The sequence below is a fragment of the Dasypus novemcinctus genome, chromosome 21 (assembly GCF_030445035.2).
Source record: "Dasypus novemcinctus isolate mDasNov1 chromosome 21, mDasNov1.1.hap2, whole genome shotgun sequence".
Lineage (NCBI taxonomy): Eukaryota > Metazoa > Chordata > Mammalia > Cingulata > Dasypodidae > Dasypus > Dasypus novemcinctus.
In genome coordinates this window covers 8,178,412-8,206,215 of record NC_080693.1, presented here as the reverse complement: position 1 = coordinate 8,206,215, position 27,804 = coordinate 8,178,412, and the positions used below count along the sequence as shown (strand labels likewise).

The window sequence follows — 27,804 nt, the reverse complement described above, 5'->3', positions numbered from 1 at the left end:
TTTCTTGTGATGTCTTTGTTTGGCTTTGGTATCAGGGTAATGTTGGCATCATAGAATCAGTTAGGCAATGTTCCTTCTACTTCAATTTTTTGGAAGAGTTTAAGCAAGTTTGGGTTAATTCTTTCCAGACTGTTTGGTAGAATTCACCTGTGAAGTCATCTGGCCCTGGGGTCTTCTTAGTTGGGAGGTTTTTAATGACTGATTCTATCTCTTTATTTGTGATTGGTTATTTGAGATCATCAATTTCTTCTTTGGTCAATGTTGGCTGCTTATATGTTTCTAGGAATTTGTCCACTTCCTCCAAATTGTCCTTCTTGTTGGCATATAGTTTTTCTAAGTATTCTCTTAGGATACTCTTTATTTCTGTGAGGTCAGTGGTGATATCCCCTTTCTCATTTCTTATTTTCTGTGTTTACAGCTTCTCTCTTTTTTCCTTTGTTAGTCTAGCTAAAGGTTTGTCAAATTTATTGATCTTCTCAAAGAACCAGCTCTTTGTTTTATTTTTTCTACAGCTTTCTTATTATCTAGTTCATTTAGTTCTGCTCTGATCTTTGTTATTTCTTTCTTTCTTCTTCCTTTGGGGTTGGTTTGTTGTGGTTTTTTTTTTTTTTTTTTTTCACTAATTCCTCTAACTGTGAATTTAGATCTTTCATTTAACTCTTTCTCCTTTTTTGATATATGAATTTATGGCTAGAATTTCCCACTAGGTACATCTTTTACTGCCTCCCATAAATTTTGATATGTTATATTATTTTCATTATTTGTAAGGTAGTTACTGATTTCTTTAGAGATTTCCTCCTTGGCTCACTGTATATCTAAGAGTGTGTTGCTTAACTTCCATATCTTTGTGCATGATCTGGTTCTCTGGTCCTTGCAGATTTCCAGGTTCCTTCCATTGTGGTCAGAGAAGTTGTTTTGTATGATTTCAGGTTTTCTGAATTCATTGAGACATTTTCTGTGGCCAACAAGTTGTCTGAGTTGGAGAATGATCCATGTGTTCTTGAGAAGAATGTACTTGGGTATAGTGTTCTGTATATATCTATTAGGTCCAGATCCTCTAATATATTATTCAAAGTCTTTCTTTCTTGATTGATTCACTGTTAATATGTTCTGTCTAATGGTGATAATGGTGTATAAAAGTCCACCATTATAATTGTACAGCATATATTCCTCCCCTTAGTTTTTCCAGTGTTTGTCTTATGTATTTTGAGGCACCCTGGTTAGGTGCCTAAATGTTTATGATTGTTCTTTCTTCTTGAAAGATTATCCCTTTTACTAATATACAGTGTCCATCTTTGTCTCTCATGATCATTTTGCCTTTGAAGTCTATTTTGTCCAATATTAGTATAGCTACTCCTGCCCTTTTTTGTTATTGTTTGCTTGTGAGATTGTTTTCCAGCCATTCACTTTCAACCTCCTTGAATCCTTGGGTCTAAGGAGGGATTCTTTTGGACAGCATATGGATGGGTATATTTCCTTATCCATTTTGCAAATCTGTGTCTATTGACTGGTGAGTTTAATCCAGTAACATTTAATGTTATTACTCTCAAGGAATTACTTACATTAGCCATATTTTCTTTGATTTATGTCATATGTTGTTTTTATTTCTCTTTTTGTCTTTTTAGTTGTTCTTACATTCTCTTCCAACCCTGTCTCTAATATTTTTTTTTTCTTTTAACCTGTAGATATCCTTTTAATATTTTTTTTTTTTTTTTTTTTTTTTGGAGAGGCAGAGGAACAGATTTATTACGTGCGGGCCCAGAGGAGAGTCAGTCTCCAAATTCTGAACCCTGTCTTACAGTTTTACAGGTTTATATAGGGTTTTATGTAGAATTAGCATGGCTCTCAACAGGCCAAATTATAATACAAAGAAGCCTGTGTCATTAAACCTGATCCGGAAAAGGCTTAATAAGAATCTTTACTTGAGAGTGGAAAAATTTGTGCAGGACATGCGCCTCATCTTTCATAACCACAGGATATTTTACCAGGGCAGTAATTTCATCTACCTGGGACATAAACTAGAAGCCGCATTTGAGAAATATTTCAAAGAGATTTTTGCAATCCAGGAAACAGACAACATTTCTGGTTTGGAGCCCCTGTGTTAATGTATCCAATTTCTATCTCCCTGTTTCAGTCCTATCAGCAGCTTGCAAATACTATCATAGTGTTGAGAAACAGGAGAGCATGACCTTGCAAGAGACTGTCTAATGGACCACACCTGCCTTTTGCTTCTGTAACTCCCTTGCAAGAATATGACCTTGCAAGAAACTATCTAATTGACCATTCTTGCTTTCTACTTCTGTAACCCCACTTGCATATTACAGTAGGAAATTTGCACACCAACCCAGCAATGCATTAGCCAATAAGTGAGAGCCATGAGAGCCTTTTAATATTTCTTGAAGGGCAGGGTTCTTATTGGCATGCTCTCTTAGCTTCTGCTTATCTGTGAACACTTTGAACTCTCCATCATTTTTGAATGCTGGCTTTGCTGGATAGAGTATTCTTGGCTGGAAATTTTTTTCTGTTTGTACCTTGACTATGTCATACCACTGCCTTCTTGCCTCCATGCTGTCAGATGAGAAATCAGCACTTAATCTTATTGAGCTAACCTTGTATGTGATGGTACTCTTTTCTCTTGTGGATGTCAGTATTTTCTCTTTGTCTTGAATATTGGATAATTTGACAAGTATATGTCTTGAAGTAGGCCTGTTGGGATTTATAATGTTTGGGGTGTGCTGCACTTCCTGGACAGGTACATCCATCTCCCTCAATAGCTTTGGGAGGTTTTCACCGATTGTCTCCTCCAACACCCCTTATGTACCCTTTTCCTTTTCTTCTTCTGGGATGCCTATAATGCATAAGTTTGAGTGTTATGTGTTGTCATTCAAATCCCTAAATCCCTGCTGGATTTTTTCTATCTTTTTATCTATCAATTCTGGTATCTGTTTGATTTCAGATTTACTGTCTTCCACATCACTAATTCTTTCCCCTGCCTCTTCAAATCTATTATCTGCTGAGAGTGTATTTTTGATTCCTTGGATTGTGCCATTCATCGCTGTCATATCTGTTCTCTTTTGTGTTTGTTTAGAGTTTCTTCAGTATGCTCTCCAAGTGATTTCTTAATATCCTTAATCTCTTCCTTCACTTCATTAATTTGGTCCATGATATTTGTTTGGTCAGCTTTGATTAGTTGTTCAATGTTCTGCTCCTCTTCCTGGTTTTTAGTTTGCTCATTGGACTGGGCTATGTCTTCCTAATTATTGGTTATGTTTTGTAATTTTTTGCTGCTGTCTGGTCATCATTTTATCTTGATGGGGTTGTTCAGTTGATTAGCTTTTCACCCTAGTCTTGGGTTTTAATTAGTTGCTATTTTTGTGTCTTTGTTAAGTTTCTCTTTGACATTTTGTTGTTCTTTTTCTATTTCCTTGTTGTTGTCTAAGTTCTCTCAAAGGACACAGATTAGCGCCAGAAAAAGTAAAAGAGGTAAGAAAGGAAAATGTATAATGGTAATATTGATAGTAAAATTTAGCAGAATAACCATGTAAAACCTAGGAGACTTAGTAGTAAACTCATGTAAGCATGTAGAGTTATAGGAATTAAAAGTGGAGTACCTATAATGTAATGGGAATATGAATATGGAGAAGAATATAGTATGAATTATAAAGCCACCATGATGAGGAGAGAGTGGAAAAGAAAAGAAAGGGTAAAAACAGAAAGTCCTTTTTCTGAACTCTGGGAGCCTGCAAGCCCCCTAAAAGAAGCCAGAGAGATGGTGGAGAACCATGGTGTCTGCAGGTCCCCAGGCCAGAGGAAAGGGAGAGCAGGATGCCAGCTAGGATTCTAGACCCACAAATGTCTGGGGTTTTTAAAGAATGGGACAGAAATAAAGAAGGGCAGGTTATTCCAAATATACTTCTGTATTCCACAACAGGAGCAGCTGCCTACACCATAATATACAGGGTACAGGGAATGTACATGAATGAGTATTAAAATGCCACTGCTTCTCTCAGAGCTGAGCCACTTGTGAGTTTGACCCAGTGACCACCTCTGTGGTCCTCCTCAAAGTATGAAGGCTCAGGACTTTCTTGATAATTACACTTTAAAACCCATTCTACAAAGTATTAGGTAGAAATGACACTAAACAACTATGTGGAGAAAGTACATATATATCTATATTATGTGTGTGTATATATGAGTGTATATAGGTGTTTGTATTGTATATAAATAAATAAAAGTATATACATATATATGTGTGCCTTGTATGCACAAAGAAAGGGATAAAAATCCACAAAAAAGCTACTACAATTGGGAAGTAGATTTGACTCAGCTGATAGTGCATCTGCTGACCACATGGGAGGTCCAGGGTTCAAACCCAGGGCCTCCTGACCTGAGGAACTGGCCCACGTGCAGTGCTGATGCATGTAAGGAGTGCCGTACCACGCAGGGCTGTCCCCCATGTAGGGTAGCCCTATGCAGAAGGAGTGCACCGTGTGAGGAGAGCCGCCCCACGTGAAAAAAGTGCAGCCTGCCCAGGAATGGCACCACACACACGGAGAGCTGACGCAGCAAGATAATGCGACAAAAAGAGACACAGATTCCCAGTGCCACTGGCAAGAATGCAAGCAGACACAGAACACACAGGTAATTGACAGAGAGAGCAGGCAATGGGGGGGGAAGGGGAGAGAAAAAAAAGCTACTATAATTAATAGACAAGTTATCAAAGTGGTGGTACACAAGATTAATATGTGAAGATCAAAAGCATTTCTACACACGACTTATGTGCTGAGGAGAAAACCAGAAAAAAAAATTTCATTTATTATAGCAACTAAAACAATCAAATATTTAGGAATAAACTTAGCCAAGTACTCAGAAAACTACAAAACATTACTAAAAGAACCCGAAGAAGAATTAAATAAATGGCAGGACATTTGGTATTCATGGCTTGGAAGACTAAATATCATTAGGGTGTCAATTTTACCCAAACTGATTTACGGATTCAACACAATCCCAATAAGAATCCCAACACCCTTTTTGAGGAAATAAAAAAGCCAATAACCGAATTTATTTGGAAGGGTAAGGGGTCCAGAATAGCCAAAAATGTCTTACAATGGACCAGTTTTTATTGATCTTTTTCTCCTGGTTGTTCCTCCCAAGAATATCCTTTTCCCATTATTGCAATGTTCCACCTCACTCATTTGTAACTTCCTGGAAAAAGACCATGGCTTTAGGCATTTTGTGGAATTACCCCATAAGAAATTTATTTGACCAAGGTGCCAGATATAAGACATGATATGTAAACTTGCTTGATTATGTTGTGCTGAAAAAAAAACAAGTTCATAAAGGGAATGCAGAGCTAGTTATTGTATTAATGCAGGAGCAGCACCACGAGGTTTCTGCTCAAAAGTTTGAGTTGTGAGTGCAGCTTATATGTCTGCTTGAGAAAAAGGGAAGGTATGGGGGGAATGGGGAGAGATAAGGGGACACGATTTAGTCTTGTATGTGCTGTCCATGCTTTCCATGCTTCCTGTACATTACAAGGCTGTGGGGCTCTTTGAACAGGGTGTCCTTGGGGCCGTGTGATAATCAGCAAGCAGGACACTGAAGTAAGATTGTGGCCCTCTGGTGAGGATCAGCAGGCCTTGCTGGTGTCAGCTTGACTTCTCCTCAGGCTAGGGCTGGGGATTTTATCAGTACTGCAAAGGATTGTGGGTATGCCAGCTCACTTCAGTTAACCTCCATTTCTTCTTTATAACTCCCTGGATAAAATGGAAGCTCAATAAATCAAGATGGTTAGTAAAATCATTAATCGTGCCAATTTCACAATTATAAATTTATAGCATTGCTTTAACACTACCTGGAATTTCATTAAACCATTCAAACTGAATTTCATAGGTACATGGACATTATTGGCAGCAAGAGGGAGCCAGGCTGGTTTGTAAGGGAATAAAACGGGTTGCCCCAGAAAACTCTTACTCAGGTTCTACCCTAGAGAGTATTTCCTATACTTGGGTTTGGTGAAAATTGCAATACAGTAGATATATACTAAGATGCTTTACCCTCAAGCACTTGCCCCCCAAATCCACACTAGTCAAAACTCTCCAGTGCCACAAATGAGCTGTCCTAATAGTCCCTCTGACACTAAGACCCTAACATCACTGATCTGGGGATGAGTAATAGATGTATGGAATATTACATAGAAATTAAAAGAAAAACAGGTGGCCATGTCTAAGAATTATCCCAATAAATTAAACAGAATACCCAGGGACTGGATGTCGTGCCTGAATCCCCTTGCTGTTTAGAGGCCAGGGTGTTAGAGGGTGCATAGCCCTAGATTATTATGGACTCTGAAGAAGGGTCTGTGGCTTCACTAACCCATCCTGCTTCATGTGGGGAGACAGCACTGATCAAGTTCATCTTGGTCTGGATCAGCAGGGACCATGGTGCCATTCTACTGACTAAACAGAGAGTGCAAATCAAAGTTTTCAGCTGTTTAAATTTGATTTTCCTGGCTTTTCCCATCCTAAAGGGGCAGACTGGCTGTGACTAGGATTGGGAATCCCAGTTTCATTTTTTCCATCCTTGCCCCACCAAAATCCTAGTTTTATACTGGATTCTTGGTTGGTAGAATGCTTTACACTTCACTGGCTCCAAACTCAGGAATTACAAAATAAGTACAACCTTGATCATAATACAACAGGGAACCAAGGGATGCACAGTTGTATAAATGGACAGAGAGGTCCCCGTGGATCCTGTGGTTTTACTTTTTCACAGCAGAGAAGGACCATTGGCACAACGATCCAGAACAGTATGAGAAACCTTCCCTGCCAGAGACAATAGAGTTGTCATTTCAGAAGAAAGTGCCTTTCCCTACTGACCTGTGGCTGCATTGTCAAGAACTCAGGTGCCAGCTCTCTTACTTGGGTTCCACTGAGTTTGTTAATCCACTAGGCAGCAAAATATGAAGAAGGAAAACTAAGCCATCAAACCTCCTCTGATCCTCTCTTCATTCTACTTCCTGCCCTGCTGTTCCTCCTTCACAAACTGAAGTCCAGTTCCCATTCCTCATTTCCTCCTGTCTTTCCTGTACAAAATTCACCACTTTTACCCATAAATAAATCTTTTAACATTAATGAGCTCCCATAAATATATTCAATGAGTGTGTTTGCTTTTATATGGAACTAAGAAGAACTGGACCTTGACTTCCTTTGAGGAACTTTTTCCAGTAATTCTCTGACAGCTTAGTATTCAAGTAATTCTGATCACTTTTTCCCAAATTCTCCTAAAGGTACTTCTTAAATATATTTTTGAAACATCTCAGTAATCTGTTCTAAGCTTGTGACAGTTTGAAGCTTTTTTGTGAATCCCATAAAAGATTATGTTCTTGGAACTAATCCATTCCTGTGGGTGCAGGACCCTGTGATTGGACTGGATTCACCGGGGGGGTGGGGTGTCTTTGTTGTTGTTGTGTTAAGATTTATTTATTTATTTCCCCTTCCCTCCTCCCATAGTTGTCTGCTTTCTGTGTCCATTTGCCGTGTGTTCTTCTGTGTTTGCTTGTATTCTCATCAGCGCACTGGGAATCTGTCTCTTTTTTTGTTCCATAATCTTGCTGCATTGACTTTCTGTGTGTGTGGCGCCACTCCTGGGCAGGTTGCACTTTTTTCGCATGGGGCAGCTCTCCATGCAGGACACATTCCTTGTGGGAGTGGGGCTCCCACTATGCAGGGGACACTCCTGTGTGGCACGCCACTCCTTGTGCGCATCAGTACTGCGCATGGGCCAGCTCGCCACATGGGTCAGGAGGCCCTGGGTTTGAACCCTGGACCTCCCATGTGGTAGGTGGATGCTCTATCTGTTGAGCCAAATCCACTTTCCACTGGGGGGTCTTCGACTGGAGTCCTTCAGTGAGGCTTAAACAGGGTGCATCTAGGCCCTCTTGGTGGAGTATTTTATAAATGGGAGAAACATGCAGAGGCACACAGAGAAAAACATCTTCCATTTACTGTCATGTGACAGAGGACTCCAGGATCTCCTAAGCCGAGAAAGCGAAATCACAAGAGTCTGAGAGAGAGGCTGAGGCTGGACTCGACTCAGTAGAGCAGCCCAGAGTGAAGAGCTGTATTCCAGCAGAGATGACCCATATGCCTGGTTGCCCCAGCTGAGCTGGGGAGAACCTGAGCCTGGAGGAGAAAGCAGAGTCCAGTGGCCTTTAGCCCTGACACGTGGCAGGAGTCCTGGATCTGCTAGCAGCCAACTTTTTGAGAGATGGCATCTCTGATGATTACTTGATCTGGACATTTTCACAGCACTGGAAATGTAAGATTTTACCTTAATAAATTCCCATTACAAATGCCAAACCATTTCTGGTATTTTTGCATTGGCACCCATTAGCACACTAAAACAACACTTCCTATCTCCTCTTTTGATACACTTCACTGCTCTCTGGCCCATTTTTTTCTATTGATGACATTTCCATCACTTCCATCTCTACAACTATCATCTGGAGTTTATTTCTGAAATTTTATCTCTGTGTGACTGTATGTTATAAAAATACAAACTTAAACATAAGAAACTCTCCTCCTTTGAACATAAGGGAAGAAACTACCTTCAGACTCCCATCTTAGTATTTACTTTAGAAAACCAACACTTGTAAGCAATGCCTCCTTCTTTGTCCTTTAGAAATGTATATAAAGCAAATTTCCCCACAACACAGGGTCTCCTCAAGGAAGGAAGCCATTTGAATAAAATGCAATCAAAATATCTCCCATTTTATGGTAAAGGAAGAGTATAAGTCCTGGAGGTAGTGGTGGGGACTGTTCCTGTCTCCAAATTGTGAACCTACCTCTCATCTGAAGATAAAGAGATACCTTGAGAATGTGTATGTAATGGGTTGTGTCTGCTTAGCTACACACAAACCATGAGGTTTCTTTCTGTTTCTGCAAACTCTTGTGGATTGCCTGCGATGCATCCTGTTCTGGTTTAATGCTTTATTCAATAAATGCTTTATTCAATTTATGTAATGCTTTATTCAATAATAAAAGTGTTTTTCTTTCTCTTCTACTTTTGTGGACAGTTTTCTGGGTTGAGAGATTATTTTATTTTTATTTCTTTTTCCCCAACAGTTACAGGCACCTAAATTAAAATATAACAATGAAAATGGAGGAGGGAGGGGGCAAGATGGCGGCTGAGTGAACTTCCCGGTTACTAGCTCCTGGGGGGAATTGGCCGGGCGGCGTCGGAGACTCTTTGGGACCGGGCTGTTTTGGGATTTTTCCTGGTCTGGAGGTGTCTGGACATCGATTTGGAGGGAAGGTAACAGAGAGGATCCGTCTGTGAAATATACACGGAGATCCCAGCTATTGTGGAGGATTCCCTCCTTGGGTAGGCGGAGACGAGGCAGCTAGCACTGCGCCGAGCCCCAGCGGGTGGGCGGCGGGCGGGCGGCGGGTGGGGGAGCCGAGCCCACCCGAGCTGCGGCGGGCGGGGAAGCCGTGCCCGGCCGAGCCCAGCCAAGCCGCGGCGGGCGGGGTAGCTGAGCCCAGCCGAGCCCAGCCGAGCCTGGCTGCGGGGTTTCTGTTCTTTGTGGTTTTTTTTGTTTTGTTTTGTTGTTTTTTTAAAATCCTCTCTTTCTTCTCCCCAGTATTCTTCTTTTTCTATTTTATCTTAACAATACAATAGGTCCTGCAGGAAACACCTCACATTTGCTGGGTTTCCTTATCCTCCACTGCCTCATTTCTCTGTGAATAGATTTAGCCTATATACACTATCCCCTTTCCCCTACAACTTGATATCCTCCACCATCTGCTATCTCTCCTATATTCCACCTCCCTTTCTTTGATCCACAAAGTGTCTAACTCTTAATTTCTAATACCTTTGTTTAGTTTTCCATCTGGTATTCATCCCTGAAACTATTACCTTTCTTTTCTCTTTCCCTCTCTCATGAAAACATTAGCTTCTTAGTATGTACCATATTCCTCCCATGTTCAGTCGTCTACCTCATTATAGGTACTTTCCTACTACTATAACTGTACACAATTTACATGATCTAACCTCCATCCTCCCAGAACTCATATTGTTGCTTTGTTAACATATATCACCAATACTACTTCACACTTTTTCCTTCCTTACACAATTGCCTTATCCCAGCACCAATACTTTCCTTTAAAGTGAGCTTAACCAGCAATAAGAAATTGGAATAAGAAGAACAAAGTGACAAAGAGAAGATATAACAGTTACGCAAAAACAACAGCTAATTAATCTCCAAGACTAGACAAAGAAGCTAAGGAACTGATTAAACCCGTCAAGAAAAAATGTTGACAAGACAGCAACAAAAATCTACAAACCAAACAAGTAATCAGGAAAACATGGCTGAATCCAATCAAGAAACTAAAAATCAGGAAGGGGAGCAGGACTTCACACAAGCAATGAAAGATCTCAGAACATTTATCACCGACAAATTTGATGAAGTAATGAACGAGGTTAACAACATGAAGACATCACTTGGAGGGGAAATTGCAGACATACGCAAAAAGATAACAGATATGATGGGAATGAACACCACTGTTCAAGAAATCAAAAATACACTTGCAGCAAATATCAGCAGACTAGAAGAAGCAGAGCAGAGAATTAGTGATGTGGAAGACAGTACATCAGAAATCAAACAGATAGTAGAAGGGGTCGATGAAAAGATAGAAAAAATCCAGCTAGGACTTAGGGACCTGAATGACAATGCAAAATGCTCAAACATACGTATTATAGGCATTCCAGAAGGAGAAGAGAAGGGAAAGGGGTCAGAAGGAGTGTTGCAGGAAATAATGAGTGAAAACTTCCCAAATCTACTGAAAGAGACAGATGTACATATCCAAGAAGCACAGCGCACTCCACTGGTCATAAACCCCAACAGGCCCACCCCAAGACATATACTTGTCAAATTATCCAATGCTCAAGACAAAGAAAAAATTCTAAAAGCAGCAAGAGAAAAGAAAACCATCACATACAAGGGAAACTCCATAAGATAAGTACTGATTTCTCTTCTGAAACGATGGAGGCAAGAAGGCAGTGGTATGATATAGTCAAGGTACTAAAGGAAAAAAATTTCCAACCAAGAATACTCTATCCAGCTAAACTAGCATTCAAAAATGATGGAGAGTTCAAAATATTCACAGATAAACAGAAACTGAAAGAGTATATCAACAAGAAACCTCCACTTCAAGAAATTCTTAAGGGAGTTCGGCAGGAAGAAAGGAAAAAACAGGACAGTCAGAGATGGAGGAGAGTGTAAGAGTAACAAGAAAGACAAAAATAGAAGGGGAAAATAAAATAATACAAACAAAATATAACAAACACAAATCCAACCAAAATATGGCTACCTTAAATAATTCTCTGAACATAATAACACTGAATGTCAATGGATTAAACTCACCTATCAAAAGATTCAGACTGGGACACTGGATAAGGAAATATGACCCATCTATATCCTGCCTACAAGAGACACATCTTAGACCCAGAGACTCATGGAGATTGAAAGTGAATGGCTGGAAAACAATCATACAAGCAAACAACAACCAAAAAAAGGCAGGAGTAGCTATATTAATATCAGACAAAATAGACTTTAAATGCGAAACAATTGTGAGAGACAAAGAAGGATACTATATTTTAGTGAAAGGGACAATCTGTCAAGAAGATTGAACAATCATAAATATTTATGCTCCTAACAAGGGCGCCTCTAAATATGTGAGACAAACGCTGGATAAACTAAGTGAAAAAATAGATGCATTTACAATTATAATGGGGGATTTTAATACACCACTATCAACTCTGGACAGAACATCTCAAAAGAGAATCACTAAAGAAACAAAACATTTGAACAGTATATTAGAAAAGCTGGATCTAATAGACATATATAGATCATTACACCCAAACACAGCAGGATATACATTTTACTCAAGCGCACATGGAACATTCTCCAAGATAGACCATATGCTAGGCCACAAAGAAAGGCTTAATGAATTCAGAAAGATCGAAATCATACAAAACAATATCTCTGACCACAGTGGAGTGAAGCTGGAAATTTGCAAGGGATGGAAGCCCTTGCTTCACACCACAATTTGGAAATTAAACAGCACACTCTTAGAAAAACAGTGGGTCAAAGAGGAAATCTCAAAAGAAATCAATGACTACCTTGAAACAAATGATAATGATAACACAACATACCAAAATTTATGGGATGCAGCAAAAGCAGTACTGAGAGGGAAATTTATAGCCATAAATTCACATATCAAAAAAGAAGAAAGAGCAAAAATTGGAGAACTGCACTTTTGACGGAATTAGAAAAACAACAACAAAGTAACCCAACAGAAAGAAGAAGGAAGGAAATAACAAAGATAAGAGCAGAACTAAATGAAATAGAAAATAAGAAAGCACTTGAAAAAATAAACAATACCAAGAGCTGGTTCTTTGACAAGATCAACAAAATTGACAAACCTTTAGCGAGAGTAACAAAGAAAAAAGGAGAAAAGATGCAAATACACAAAATAAGAAATGAGAAAGGTGATATCACCACTGACCCCACAGAAATAAAGACTATCATAAGAGGATACTTTGAAAAACTATATTCCAACAAAAATGACAATTTAGAGGAAATGGACAAATTCCTAGAAACACATAAGCAGCCCATACTGACGAAAGAAGAAATTGATGATCTTAACAAACCAATCACAAGCACAGAGATAGAATCAGTCATTAAAAATCTCCCAACTAAGAAGAGCCCAGGGCCAGACGGCTTCACAGGTGAATTCTACAAAACATTCCGGAAAGAACTAACACCAATCCTATTGAAACTATTCCAAAAAATCGAAACAGAAGGAACATTGCCGAACTCCTTTTATGATGCCAACATTATCCTAGTACCAAAGCCAAACAAAGACACCACAAGAAAGGAAAATTACAGACGAATTTCTCTAATGAACCTAGATGCAAAAATACTTAACAAAATACTTGCTAATCATATTCAACAACACATTAAACGAATTATACACCATGACCAAGTGGGATTTATTCCAGGTATGCAAGGATGGTTCAACATAAGAAAATCAATCAATGAGATACACCATATAAACAGATTGAAGGAAAAAAATTACATCATTATATCTATAGATGCAGAAAAGGCATTTGACAAAATACAGCACCCCTTCTTGATAAAAACACTCCAAAAGATCGGAATACAAGGAAACTTTTTGAACATGATAAACAATATATATGAAAAACCTACAGCCAACATTGTTTACAATGGCGAAATCCTGAAATCCTTCCCTCTAAACTCAGGAACAAGACAAGGATGCCCATTGTCTCCACTCCTATTTAACATTGTCTTGGAAGTACTTGCTCGAGCACTGAGGCAAGAACCAGATATAAAAGGCATTCAAATTGGAAGGGAAGAAGTCAAAATTTCATTATTTGCAGATGACATGATCCTATACATAGAAAACCCTGAGAGATCTACAACAAAGCTGCTAGAACTCATAAATGAGTTCAGCAAAGTCGCAGGTTATAAGATCAATGCACAAAAATCAGTAGCATTTCTGTACACCAATAATGAGCAAGATCAGGAGGAAATCAAGAAACAAATACCATTCACAATAGTAAATTAAAAAATCAAATACTTAGGAATAAATTTAACTAAAGAGGTAAAAAACTTATACACCGAGAACTATACAAGACTGTTCAAGGAAATCAAAGAAGACCTAAATAAATGGAAGAATATTCCTTGTTCATGGATAGGAAGACTGAATATTATTAAGATGTCTATCCTACCAAAACTGATCTACACATTCAATGCAATTCCAATAAAAATCAACACAGCCTTCTTTAAGGAACTAGTAAAACTAACTATGAAATTTATTTGGAAAGGAAAGAGGCCCCGAATAGCCAAAGACATATTGAAAAAGAAAAACGAAATAGGAGGAATCACACTTCCTGACTTCAAAACATACTACAAAACTACAGTAGTGAAAACAGCATTGTATTGGCATAAGGAGAGACACACCGACCAATGGAATCGAATTGAAAGTTCAGATATGGAACCTTAAGAATATAGCCATATAATATTTGATAAAGCCACCAAACCCTCTCAACTGGGAGAGAATGGCCTATTCAACAAATGGTACCTGGAGAACTGGATAGCCATATGTAGAAGAATGAAAGAGGATTACCATCTCACACCTTATACAAAGATCAACTCAAGATGGATCAAAGACCTAAATATAAGAGCCAAGACCATAAAGATCTTGGAAAGCAGTGTAGGGAAACATCTACAGGACCTTGTAATAGGAAATGGCTTCATGAATATCACACCAAAAGCACGAGCAGCAAAAGAACAAATAGATAAGTGGGACTTCCTCAATATTAAAGCCTTCTGCACCTCAAAGGAGTTTGTCAAGAAAATAAAAAGGGAACCCACACAATGGGAGAAAATATTTGGCAACCATATATCTGAAAGAGACTTATAACTTGCATATATAAAGAACTCATATATCTTGAAAACAAAAAGATAAACAACCCATTTAAAAAATGGGAAAAAGATTTAAACAGACACTTCTTCAAAGAAGAAATACAAATGGCTAAAAAGCACATGAAAAAATGCTCCAAATCTCTAGCTATCAGGGAAATGCAAATAAAAACTACAATGAGATACCATCTTACTCCCATAAGATTGGCAGCTATGAAAAAAACAGAAGAATACAAATGCTGGAGAGGATGTGAAGAAAGGGAAACACTCATCCACTGCTGGTGGGAATGCAGAAGGATCCAACCATTCTGGAGGACAGTTTGGCAGTTTCTCAAAAAACTAGCCATAGATTTGCCATATGACCCAGCAATACCACTGCTGGGTATATACCCATCAGAACTGAAAATAAGGACACAAACCGATATATGTACACCAGTGTTCATAGCAGCATTGTTAACTATCGCCAAAAATTGGAATCAATCCAAATGTCCATCAACAGATGAGTGGATCAATAAAATGTGGTATATACACACAATGGAATACTACTCAGCTGTAAGAACAAATACACTACAATCACACGTGATAACATGGATGAACCTTGAGAATCTTATGTTGAGTGAAGCAACCCAGGCATTGAAGGATAAATACTACATGACCTCAATGATATGAAATAAGCAAACTGCCTCAGAGAGCTAGAGTGTGGAAAAGAGGCTTACAGGAAATCGGGGGGTGGAGGAAGGATGTGAGTTAACGTCTGCAGGGGGGGAATCTGTGATGAGCTGGCGGTAAGTATGAGCACAAAGAAGGGACAAAATGGGGGCAAGGGGTTGCCTTTGGATGGGGCTTTGTGGGTTGGAGGGGGGCTGGGCATGGGCAGAGGGGTAATATTATCCAAAAAATGGGGGGAGGGAGGGGCAACATAGGAACATGGGAGAGTGTCAGGTGTTTGTTGAGAACAAAATGTTGAGAAATTCGTATCAAAGTATAAGTAGGAGGTTTACCTGTTTAAGATGCTCAGGGGGTAAGGTCTGATGCGGGACGGACTCCAGGGGAATAGCTGAAGGCTCATTATGCCAAGGTGGGTAGTACCATTGGGAAGAGATCCAAGAAGTGAGAGTTGGGGGGAACCCACATCCTGGAGAAGACTAATGCCATCAAATAGAGAGAACTGTATCTCTCATGAGAAAGGATGGCTCCCAGGGCAACAGGGCAGTTGAGAAAGTCAGGCCCTGAATACTGCTGCAAGTATCTCTGGACATGGCTTCTTGGGAAATGGAGATTGGCTGGTGTTGTGGACCCCAAGGGGAGGGGAAAATGGATGTGGAATGGATGGAACCAAGGTAAATATGGGGGCAAGAGAGGAGTTTTGTGAGAGTACATGAGGATGAATAAAAAACATGTAATATTACACCAAAAACATATAGGGGATGACAGACTAATAATGTAAACCATTAGGCAAAACATAGGATAACTAAAAAACTTAGAAAACTGTACAACCTAATGTATGGACCACATAGTAAGTACAGCTGTCACCTTGTTTGAAAGCTATTGTCTCGAAATCTCTACATCAGTTTCAGGAAATATGATATGAATAAGTTAAAAGATTATCGCTGCGGAAGGGAAAAGGTTTTATGGTGGATCTGGGGAAGTACTGTATATTGTATATATGAATTTCGGTGATCTAAGACTCTTGTGAAGCTGACAATTTGTTGGGATTCACTTTACAGGAAGTTTTGGATCACAGAGTGACTCAACAATGGCAGTGGAGGAATACTGATATAGGATGTTATTGAGAGGATATATAGGGTTGACAGGGAGTTATACAGGGCATATACCCAGGGTATATAGTAATGCCTAGATATACTCATAGTGGAAACAATTAAAAACAACAGCTGAGGGGGTACTGGGCCCCTGGCCTGGGGGTCACTGTCGTGGACCCTGGAGGAGCAGTGGCAGTCCCCCAGGTGCAATGGCAAGAACCAGGAAGGAAGGAGGGCCCAACAGTGGGCTCCTGATACTAATGGCTATGCTTTTGAGCCTGTACACCTACAATAAGAACAAGGCCTAGAGTAGCACTGTGCCTTGGAGTTTCCTCCTGACAGCCTTCATGTTACTCAAATGTGGCCACTCTCAAAGCCAAATTCATCATGTAGATGCAGTGCATTCCCCCCAGCGAGGGACATGACACCCGGGGATGAGCCTCCCTGGCACCGAGGGACCACTACCACATACCAGCTGAAGATGCAACTAGAAAATGACCTTGAATTAAAGGTTCAATACAGATCAGCAGAATATCCCTGTCTACATATAATAACATGACTTCAAAATGCTGCTTGACCTAATGTAAGGGGGAAATGGAAAGGAGAAATGAGATTATAAGGCTATGAGTCTCTAAAAAAGAGTCTGGAGGTTGTCAGAAGGAATGCCCTTATGCACAACTGAGCAGAGTCTGAGAGACAGATAAAGTAGATACAACCCCAGGTATTGGTTCTTTTGAGGGATAAAGAGACCCACGGGTTCTATGGTCATGGCAGATGGGGTTCACTGCCATGGCAGAAGGCCCTTCTTTGGAGCCTGTGTTTCTGCGTGATGGAATTGGACTCAGAGGGGATCTCTTTTCACAAGACTTCCATGCTACTTTATTGGAATTGTAATAGGTGCTGGGGTTTAAGATATATTTAGGGGATTTGAATCTCTGGACTGATAATATGACACCCAGGCCCAGAGCCTCAACAGACTTCAGCTCCTACACTTTGATTTATTGGACTTTCCCCACTCAGCTAACATGGAGTTGAAGAAGGTCAACCACCACACCATGGAGCCTAGAGTGTCTACAACTGAAAGCAGGAGGAGTGCATCCAGTATCCATATGGAATCTAAGCCCCCACTTGACATAGATGTGCAATGGACACAACTAATCCAATGTCCACAGAGAAAATGTGGAATGAGTGTGGGAAGGGTAGCCATGGTGGCTGCTGGGTTTGGGGAATGGGAGGAAGAGATGAGATGTGGAGCCGGTTTTGGGACGTCGAGTTGTCCTGGGTGGTGTTTCACAGACAATTATGGGACATTGCAGATCCCCCCAGGGCCCACTGGATGGAACATGGGAGAGTGTGGGCTATGATGTGGATCATTGACTATGGGGTGCAGTGATGCTCAGAGATGTTCTTACCAGGTGCAATGGATGTGTCACGATGATGGGAGCAAGTGTTGCCGTGGGTGGAGTGGGGGTTGGGGATGGTGGGGTTAAATGGGACCTCATATTTTTTTAATGTAATTTTTAAAAATAAATAATTAAAAACAAAAACAAAAACAATGAAAATGACCGATTTTCTTGGCATCCAGGAATTAATGTTTGAAATTCCCTGTCTACACTGAAACTGCTTGACAGAGTCCTTTTGACCCGTGTGCATGATTCCAATTCAGTGACACGAGGATGTCGAGAAAATAGTTTATTAGCAAAGGCCAGCCCATTGCAGACCTGAGGACATTAATTTCCTCAAATCAGTCTCCCCAAGCTGAAAGCTGGGCTGAGCATTATGTGATTTTGTGGGGCTGGTTTAGTATATTGAGGCTGATTAAGTGAGATTGGGTGAGGTAGGAGGAGGTCTTAGCTGAGCATATGCTATTTAAAACATACTGAATTGGAAAATCTGTTAAAGTCGTTCATTGTATTAAATTAAGAAGAGAGTGTGAAAGCCTTTCATTCTGATAATGTTTTTTCCCCTATTTCTAAGTTTAATTTTCTCAGTGTTTTGTGTTTGCATTGGGAATACATTTATATTCTCAAAATATATGTTATGATGTGATTTGAAATTAAATAAAAGAAGAACATACTTGGTCATACATTGCATGTAAGAAAATGGAGGTGCAATGGTAGCTGTATGTGTTTTTTACTATTTTAATGAAGGAAAGTTAACTTTTAGGTCAGGCTTCTCTTAAGTGCACATGTTCCTGCTGACAGAACCAGTTTATTCCAGTTATAAAGTACAAGACCAAATCAAGCTATATTCTGGATCTTGGATTAGATCATCTAATCATCTCCTTACTATATATAAGATGAGAAAAGTTTCCTACCAATATGCATAAAGGGGATGGTGTTTTTTTTAAAGATTTATTTATTTATTTATTTATTTATTCCCCACCCCCATTTGTCTGTTCTCTGTGTCTATTTGCTGCGTTGTCTTCTTTGTCCGTTTCTGTTGTTAGCAGCTCAGGAATCTGTGTTTCTTTTTGTTGCATCATCTTGTTGTGTCAGTTCTCCATGTGTGTGGCACCATTCCTGGGCAGGCTGCACTTTCTGTCGCATTGGGCGGCTCTCCTTATGCGGCGCACTCCTCGCGCGTGGGGCTCCCCTACGCAGGGGACACCCGTGTGGCACAGCACTCCTTGCATGCATCAGCACTGTGCATGGGCCAGCTCCACACTGGTCAAGGAGGCCCGGGGTTTGAACCGCGGACCTCCCATGTGGTAGGTGGACGCCCTAACCACTGGGCCAAGTCCGCCACCGGGGGATGGTGTTTTTAAACCAAGAAAAAAGAAACTTCTGTAGGAAATCAGTAGGAAAGGTTGCTTCTGTCAGGATTTAGTCAAGCAATAGCTTCAGCACCACACAAACACAATTGAGCATTGTTATTCTCTCTGCACTGAGCACTATTATCCTCACTCACCACCTTCCAACCCCATCCACCACTCTCTCATTTCCTTCAGTGTCAGTTTAAATGTTAAACCTTCAGAATTCCTCTCTTCCCCCTGGCACTATGTTAGTCTTCCCATGTCCATACATCTGGTGATGACATTTCTCATCTATATTTATTTGTGTTTTTCCCAATGTTTTCTCTCTCCCTCTTGGGACTCACTGCAGCAAAATGGACCTCAGAATCCTAATATAAGGCAGATTCCCATCCAACCATTACATATGACTTAAATTCCAGAGTAATTTCTTTTCTACAATAACCTCACTGGCTCCCTGATAGCCTGACTCCAAATATCTACATTCAGATCATTATTTACACAGTAAAGGAGGTCCATCACTCCTGAGGAAACTTCTTTCAGGTACTCACCAGAGCCAAAATATAAAGAGAATCGAGGGACACTGGGTCATTATTGAAGATGCTGTCAGTACATTCCAGGGCTCAAAGCTGCTTTCTTGCTCTAGAAAAATCAGATGGGATGGTTACTATTTATGCTGCTAATAACCTCATTAAGCATGTGAGGCAGGCCATATCCTGTGTCAGTGTCACAGAAGAAAAATGTAATCAAATTACACCAAAAAACACATATTTCCCTCTAATTATATAAAAGAGGTAGATACAGTTAATGAAAATAGGTTATGTCCTTTCATTCTGTAATTCATATATGACCAAAGCAATATTCACGTCTCTATCCAGAGGTCTCAGTCTTGTGGATTCAGGGTTTGGGGCAGTGATATGCAGTGCTTTCAGAAAGAAAAGCAGTGCTGCTTTTTATTTCCAGGGAGACGAGTAAAACAACCAAGTCTCTCATGCTGGAGTGTCAGTATTGCTCTTTATAAGTATAATAGTTATGTGGCCAATACCAATATATTGGTCAATGCAAATATATTTTTCATGCTTTTATATGACAGTTTACTAAACAAGGAAAATACCACACAATATATGTCTCTTCATTTCAGACTTACCTGATGTCCTAAAGGATGTACAATCCTATAAGCCGGTTCAGTAAAATAAAATGGCTGCCTTCATTGGGCATTGCTGGGAATGGACCGCCTTTCCCAGAAGGGTTTTCCAGAAGTCAAAAACAATTGTTCTCCAGGGACTTTCTGAGAAAATGGAACACATCCTAAAGAGCTGCAGATAATCAATACTTGGTGATAAAAATTCCTTTGGTCCTGTAGAGCTAGCTTAGCAGAACAGACAAGCAAACCATAGTATTCAAGGTATAACTGCTCCCCACATTGTAAGACACCCCCTATGTAAAACTGAAGCAACATCAGCCAAAAACAACATTGCTTCATTTGCTTCCACCTTCTCCTTATATGATTTTCCCTTTTCCACTTCCTCTCCAGAGCACCCTTCTGTTTTCTGAATCAAATGATCCTGATTCATGAACCATGTAATATAGTATATGTGATGGTTAGACTATTGTGTCAACTTATCAAAGTAATTGTGACCAGTTGTTTGGTCAAGCAAGCAGTGGGTTAACTGTAATGTAAGGGCATTTATGGACTTTAGTCACCATTGACTTTACTACTCTAGTAAATCATAGATAGCTGTTTACAATTATATCAATCAGGCAGATTGCCATCAGCAATGAGTGACCCTTTATCCAATCACTTGAATACCTTAAAAGGGGAAGTGATGCCAGCATTGAGTGAGAATTTCCCAACTCATCTATGGACAGCTAACGACTCCCAGAACTCATCAAGAACCTTCAGTGGAAGAGAGGTTCAACTATGGCAGGAGAGGAACACTGGTGTGGGGTGTTATTAATGGGGGGCACATGGTTGAGAAGGAGTTCTCCAGGGCATGTATACAGGGAACATAAAAATGTCTGGATAGCAGTTACGAACGACAACTGAGGGAGTGCTGAGTTCCTAGCCAGGGGAGCTCTATCACATTCCCCAATGGAACAGCAACAATCCCCCAAGTGCAATGGCAAAGACCAACAAAGAAGGATTTTCCAACAATGAGCCCTTGATACTGATGACTATGCTTATGAGTCTGTGTGCCTGAAATATGAACTAGGCCTAGAGCTGCAGGGTGCCTAGGAGTTACCTCCTGAGAGCCTCCATGTTACTCAAATGTGGCCACACTCTAAGCCAAACTCAGCGTGTAAATGCATTAAATTGTGCCCAGTGTGTGACATCACTCCTGGGGATGAACCTCCCTGGTGCTGAGGTATTACTACCAAGCACCAGCTGGTGCTATACATAGAAAGAGACCTTGAATGAAAGGGTCAACTCAGACCAGCAGAATATCTCAGCCCATATGTAGGATCATGTGTTAAAAACTGCTTTTTGACCTTGAATAAAATGGGGAAATGGCAAAGACAAATGAGTTTATATGGCTAAGAGTCTTCAAAAAAGAGTCAGGGGGTCATCAGAGGGGTTATGATTATGTACTCCTCAGGGACCCCAGAAACAGCCAAAGTGGATACAACCCCAGGTACAGGTTCTCCTGAGGGCTGCAGAGGCCCACAGGGATATGATCATGGCAGATAGCTCTGGAGCTCAGTACCATGTCAGTGGGCCCTACTTTGGAGTTTGTGTTCCTCAGTGTGATGGAGTTGGACTCAGATGTGACCTTTCTACACATGCCTCTTCTGTCTTTTACTCTTTTACTGAACCTTTGGTTGGTGTTAGGGTTGGTGTATGCTCAGGAGACTTGAATCTCTGGACTGTCCAAGTGCCAGCAGGGCCCTGGGCCTCAGCAGAGTTGCAATTCCTACTTTCTGGTTCATTGGACTTATGCAGGTCAGCTAACAGGGAGGTGAAGATGGTCAGTCACCACACCAGGGAACTGAGAGTGCCTACACCTGCAAGCAGGAGAATTGCATCCATCATCCATGTGGAATCTAAGCCCCGTCTCAGTATAGAGGTGGAGGGGGCATCACTATCCCAGGGTCCACAGAATGGAGGAGTAAAATATGGATTAGAGTGGACTTACTGATATTCTACTATAAAACTTTTGTGACTACTATTAGAAGAAATTGTATCATTGATGGGGTCAAAGTGACCACAGTAGTTGCTGAGGGCAACTTCCCACTCCCTAGAGGGAAGAAGAGATGTGATGAGGGGACATATTTTTGGGACTTTGGAGTTGTCCTAAATGATATTGCAGGGTCAGATGCTGGGCATTATATATCCTGCCATAACCCACTAAATGTACTGCAGGAGAGTGTGAACTACAGGGTAAACTATTATCCACGTGGTGCAGCAGTGCCCCAAAATGTGTTTTCTGAGTATGATGAGTGTGCCAAAATGATGGGGGAGGTTGTTAGTGTGGGAGGAGTGGTGGGGGGGATGGGGAGTATAGGGGAACCTCTTATGCTTTTTATCATGTAACCTTTTTTGTGATGTATATATCTTCAAAAAATACAATTTACAGAAATGATGGGGGTGGGGGGCTGGGGGCGTTGGGAAATGGGGGTAGGTTATATGAGAATCTCATTTTTTTAAATGTAACATTCTATGTGCTCTATTAACTTTAATAAATTTTTTTAAAAAAATTTAGAATAAAAAAATGAAAAGAACCTTCAGTGGACTTTCATTGGAGCCCCTGGTTGTAGCCTGCCTTCAGAACCTGGACTTGTGCAACCCCACAGTCACGTGAGGGACTCTGATAAAATCTCTTACTATTGACAGATATCTCTTGTTGATTCTGTTCCCTAGAGAGCCCTGACAAATACAGTGTGAGACCCTAACTTTCAAGAAAAGATTTTTTTAATCAAGCCTAAAATATTAAAGGGGCCAGGAATTGTTTATCTCCTTTATTGATTTGACTATACATAGGGTATGTTTCAACTATTTTTATATAAAATCAAACATTTGAATTTCTTTGGATATCTCCTGAGAGAAAGAAAAAAAATTATTTGTGAAGAAAACTCAGGCAAAATATTTTGATTTTCTGTAAAGTAATTATTTCCAAAAGGAATATTTTGACTTGCTTAATACTTCTGAAATTAAGAGTATATACTCTAGCGGTGGACTTGGCCCAGTGGTTAGGGCATCCGTCTACCACATGGGAGGTTCGCGGTTCAAACCCCGGGCCTCCTTGACCCGTGTGGAGCTGGCCCATGTGCAGTGCTGGTGAGTGCAAGGAGTGCCCTGCCATGCGGGGTATCCCCACATAGGGGAGCCCCATGCACAAGGAGTGCACCCCATAAGGAGAGCTGCCCAGCATGAAAGAAAGTGCAGCCTGCCCAGGAATGATGCCAATACACGGAGAGCTGACACAACAAGATGACACAACAAGAAAAGAAACACAGATTCCTGGTGCTTCCTGACAACAACAGAAGCGGACAAAGAAGATGCTGCCAATGGACACAGAGAACAGACAACTGGGGTGGGGTGGGGGGAGAGAAATAAATAAATAAATAGATCTTTAAAAAAAAGAATGTATACTCTTTGTTATTTTTGAAGCAAACATTTTTCATAATCAAATATTCAATTTTAGGCTTCTTTATATGTTTCTATACTTTTACACCTAGTTACACTGCAACAATCTAAAGGCAAGTGTGGTACTCTTCGTCATAAGTGAATGTTGGTTGCATGAGTACTAGGATTCAGACTTGGGCCAGGGAGGGGAATTACACTGGCAAAACAGATCATCTGCCCATGTGACACATGCTGTTTAGTTTGGAAGAGATAATTTAAAGAAAAATGAGTGATATACTTTAGATACCTAGCCATATATACTTAATTTGTGGTGATAAAGTCTTCTTGGAAATTTAAGAAATTTTGACCATAAAGCTTTCACAGGGGAAAGTTCTAAAATTTTTGGTGGAAGTAATAATAGTTTTGGAGGTTGTTGTTTTTTTTCATTCTGAGGGAACACGTGTGAAATCCTGAAACACCTGAGAACCTGCTGTGCGTGAGGAACTGAGAGCACGTGGCTGGCAGCTGAGTGTGATAGCCTGGCCTGGAGAGGAGGGCAGGCTGGTTGGCTACAAGCCTGAAGACCATGGTGAGCCCAATGGTCCCAGTCTGATTATTGGAAAATACTGAAGTATGAAAGTGATGGAGTGACGTGATTAGATATGTGTGTGCATGTGTGCAGAGAGCCTTTTGCTGCAGAAGGTAAAAAAGAAATTAAAAAGACTATTAGTGAATTTCAAAATTAGAACTTTATCTGGTATAGACTGTCAGTAGTTACACTGTTGAAAAAAATTGCAAATTAAATGATTTCATGACTCAATGCATCTCTGTCAAATGTTAAATTATCTTCTGCTGGACTCAGAGCTTTGTTTTCTGTTTTTCCTTCAGCATAATTTTTTAGTTGTTAATCAGGGGCCGTACAATTGTCTCCCTGGTGTGTTTGTTGTTTCTGTGAGATTAGAGGATATATCCTTTGAGAACTTTGCTTTGATACTTTGGTTTTGCTCAAGGTAAGCTGGAGAGGGTGATACTGATGAGCCAAATGCTCATGTGATCTTGACCCCTATTCCCAACTCCAGGTCATGGCCACTGTCTGCAGTCCTCACTCTGAAAGGATCCTTGTCTACTTATGCTTCCTTCCAGAAGTATTGGCTGCTTAAAAAGAAAAGATGCACGTGAAAGGCTGAGTGTAGAGCTGGAAGGGGACAGGGAAAATAAGAAGATGAGTGAGAGAGTGAGAGACACAATAAATGAAAAGAGAGGTCCCAGATCTCTGAGGGAGGATTCCAGGTCCAAGACCATTGTGCAACTAGAACTCTCCTTCCTCCTCCTCCTCCTCCAGCCCATTCCCCACTTTCCAGTCCGGCACAGCCTGGCTGCCCCTGTTCCTTCTCCAGGTGCTGAGCCAGGGTCCACAACCCCATATGATAACCAGAGCACAGAGCTCCTTCCTCCAGTCCCTGCTGTTTCTTCTATTTATTTAAAATTTTAATTGTCTTTTGTTTTAAAGATACATAGATCACAAAAAAATGTTACATTCAAAAATATAAGCAGTTCCCATATACCCCACTCCTCCCACATCAACAACCTCTTTCATCATCAGCAACCTCTTTCATCAGGGTGACACATTCACTGTATTTGGTGAATACATTCTGGAGCGCTGCTGCACTGCATGGATTATGGTTGACATTGTTCTTTGCTGCTTCACACTGCATTAGCCAACTTTCAAGCTCTTGCTTTCTGCCCAAGCCCAACACACATCCCTTTGGTAAAGCAATGGATTTGGGGAGGTTACCCCAATGCTTAATTCACTGGTGTGGCCCAGTGTCCACGCAATGCCAGTATGAAGGCTTGTACAGGTGAAGAGGAGAAAAAGTGCTTTGTGGGTACTGCACATCCAGGCATCTGGATCTGCTCCTGGAGGAATCCCCCTCCTTCTCAGTCTATTACCAGGGTCAGAGCATCCCACCTCCCAGCCACCCACCAATCTTGCTAGAATCCTAGATGGTTTAAATCTGGACCTGCATCCTGGTATGTTCTGATACCAGCCATTAATCACCACAATTTGATGGGAATCTGGGATGGATTAAAGTTCTGACAGTGTCCACTCTCTCCTTACCACATTCTCTAATATTTTCTGAGATAAAACATGTTTCCCTCCAGTCAGGTGCTGGTCACAGGAGCAGTTCCTGGCTCTTCATTAGCCACGCTGTAGGGGTGGTTGGGAGAAGGCATTCATGCCCATCAGTATATCCAGTGCTCCTGTACACACAGTCTGAGTGGGCGCAGTGCTTTTCATGCCTGCTCTGTAAACACAGCTTCATGTCAGACAAACGTGCTGTACCCTGCCAGCCATCCCACCCAATGTCGCTCTTTCCCCATGAGCCATGTCTGGGGGATAGGTGCCTACCGAAGGTCAGAGGAAAGCCATTTCCCCTCAGAAGAGTATCAGGTCCAGCCCCTTTCTCTCCTACCCTCATACTCAACTTGTGTGCCCCTGCAACCGTAAGATGACCTCAGTCTCAGGGCAGGAGTCAAGACAAAGCTCACCCTCTAAGAACACAAATGGTGGATGACTTCCAGCTCAAAGCTTATATCCCAGGGTTTGCTGCTGAGTGTGAGGAGCTGGAAGCACGTTGCTACACAAGGTGGCCCTGTATGTCTCCTCGGACCTGGCTTCTGCACCAGGGATGGCCTAGGAAGAATCAGGATGCCTTGCCCACCCCTTTGGCTTTGCTCCCCTCTTACGTCTATCTGGAAGGTCTACTTATCTGGTGATAGAGGATGAAGGTGGAGCCCCAATACCTATGACATGAGCATTGGCATAAATGGGGTACTGGCTTCTTCTCATAGAATGGGCAACACATAGTTGGGAATTCTGTATCTCATTGATTACACTGACACTGGATTACACTCATCTGAGGATTCTTTCATTTGTTTGAAGGTTAGAGTTGAGGCTGGAGAACCTTGCATATTTGTAACATTTTTAGTGTGAATTTTATCTTGTCATCTAAGGGCAATTTATTGATGGAATGCTTTCACTCATACATGACATTCGTATGGTTTCTCTCTATTGTCAACTAAGGTTAGAACAATTACGGAGTGTTTTCTCATATCTGGCATTCATATTGTTTCTTTCCAATGTGAGTTTTCATGTTATCTAACATAGACAGATGAGAGAAAGTTCCCCATATAAATGATATTCATAGGGTTTCTCTCAAGTGTGAATTCTCTCAGGTTCCTGAGGAGATTGGAAGGTTGGCTGAATGCTTTCCCACACAGATGTCATATAATTTCTCTCCAGTGTGAATTCTCTAATTTTATCTAAGCACACAAGTTCTTCTGAAGGCTTCCTCACAAAGACAATAGTCATAAAATTGAACTGTCATGTGACTTTGCTTTTATGTTCATTACAGGATCACTGGTCACTGAGGGTTTTTTAACTTGGAGTTGTCCCAAATAATATTGCAGGGACAGGTGCTGGAGATTATATATCCTACCATAACCCACTGAATGGACTGGGGGAGAGTGTAAACTACATTGTAAACTATAATCCATGCTGTGTGGCAGTGCTCCAAAATGTATACACAAAATGCAGTGAAGGTGCCACAATGATGAAAGAGGTTGATGGAGGAGTGGGGTGAAGTGGGGGTGAGGTATATGGTAACCTCTTTTATTTTTTAATGTAACATTCTTTGTGATCCATGTCATCCAAAAAATACAATTAAATTTTTTTAAAAAAATTAAGTTCACTGTCTGGGACTTTGAAAAAAAGAACAACTGGGCTGACATAGGGCTTCTTTACCATGTGTGTTGGCACATATTGAGTAAATTTGAAGTTGTGATGGAAACCTTCACCAAATCATTGATTAAAATGGATTCTCTCCAATGAGAAAAATCTGTTGTTGGGAAGGAGAAGAGACATGATAAAATATTTGCTTGAATATATTCATTAATTCAATTCTCTGTATAGAATTCTAGACTAATCATTCACTGGGACTCCAGAGAGATTCTTTTATGTACATGCACACAATGGTACTCTCTGCATGCAAAGATTTTGTCTTTTGTAACATCTTATATTTAACTACTGAAATGATTTTGAAAACTTCATTATGTTTCAAAGATTATGACTATGATCCATCTTTATGAAATTATCCTTTTTTTTCAGGTACTGGGGTGGAGGATTCCCCTTACATGGGAAGCCAGCACTTAACCACTAAGC

The 27,804-nt window shown here is 40.6% G+C and overlaps 1 long non-coding RNA gene across 10 annotated transcripts in view; it reads right to left on the bottom strand.

The window, feature by feature from the left end:
- The window catches only part of LOC101431679 (uncharacterized), a 287,514-nt gene that overhangs the window by 191,349 nt on the left and 68,361 nt on the right, over positions 1-27,804 (bottom strand). For 4 of the 10 annotated variants that reach the window (XR_011646723.1, XR_009182245.2, XR_011646725.1 and 1 more), the window contains 4 exons: positions 25,702-25,888; positions 20,166-20,306; positions 19,570-19,660; positions 577-5,756 (listed from right to left, as the gene is read on the bottom strand). The exons of 1 other annotated variant lie outside the window; for it this stretch is intronic. This is a non-coding gene — a long non-coding RNA (uncharacterized lncRNA). 5 more of the 10 variants (XR_009182246.2, XR_009182247.2, XR_011646726.1 and 2 more) reach the window with 3 other exon arrangements.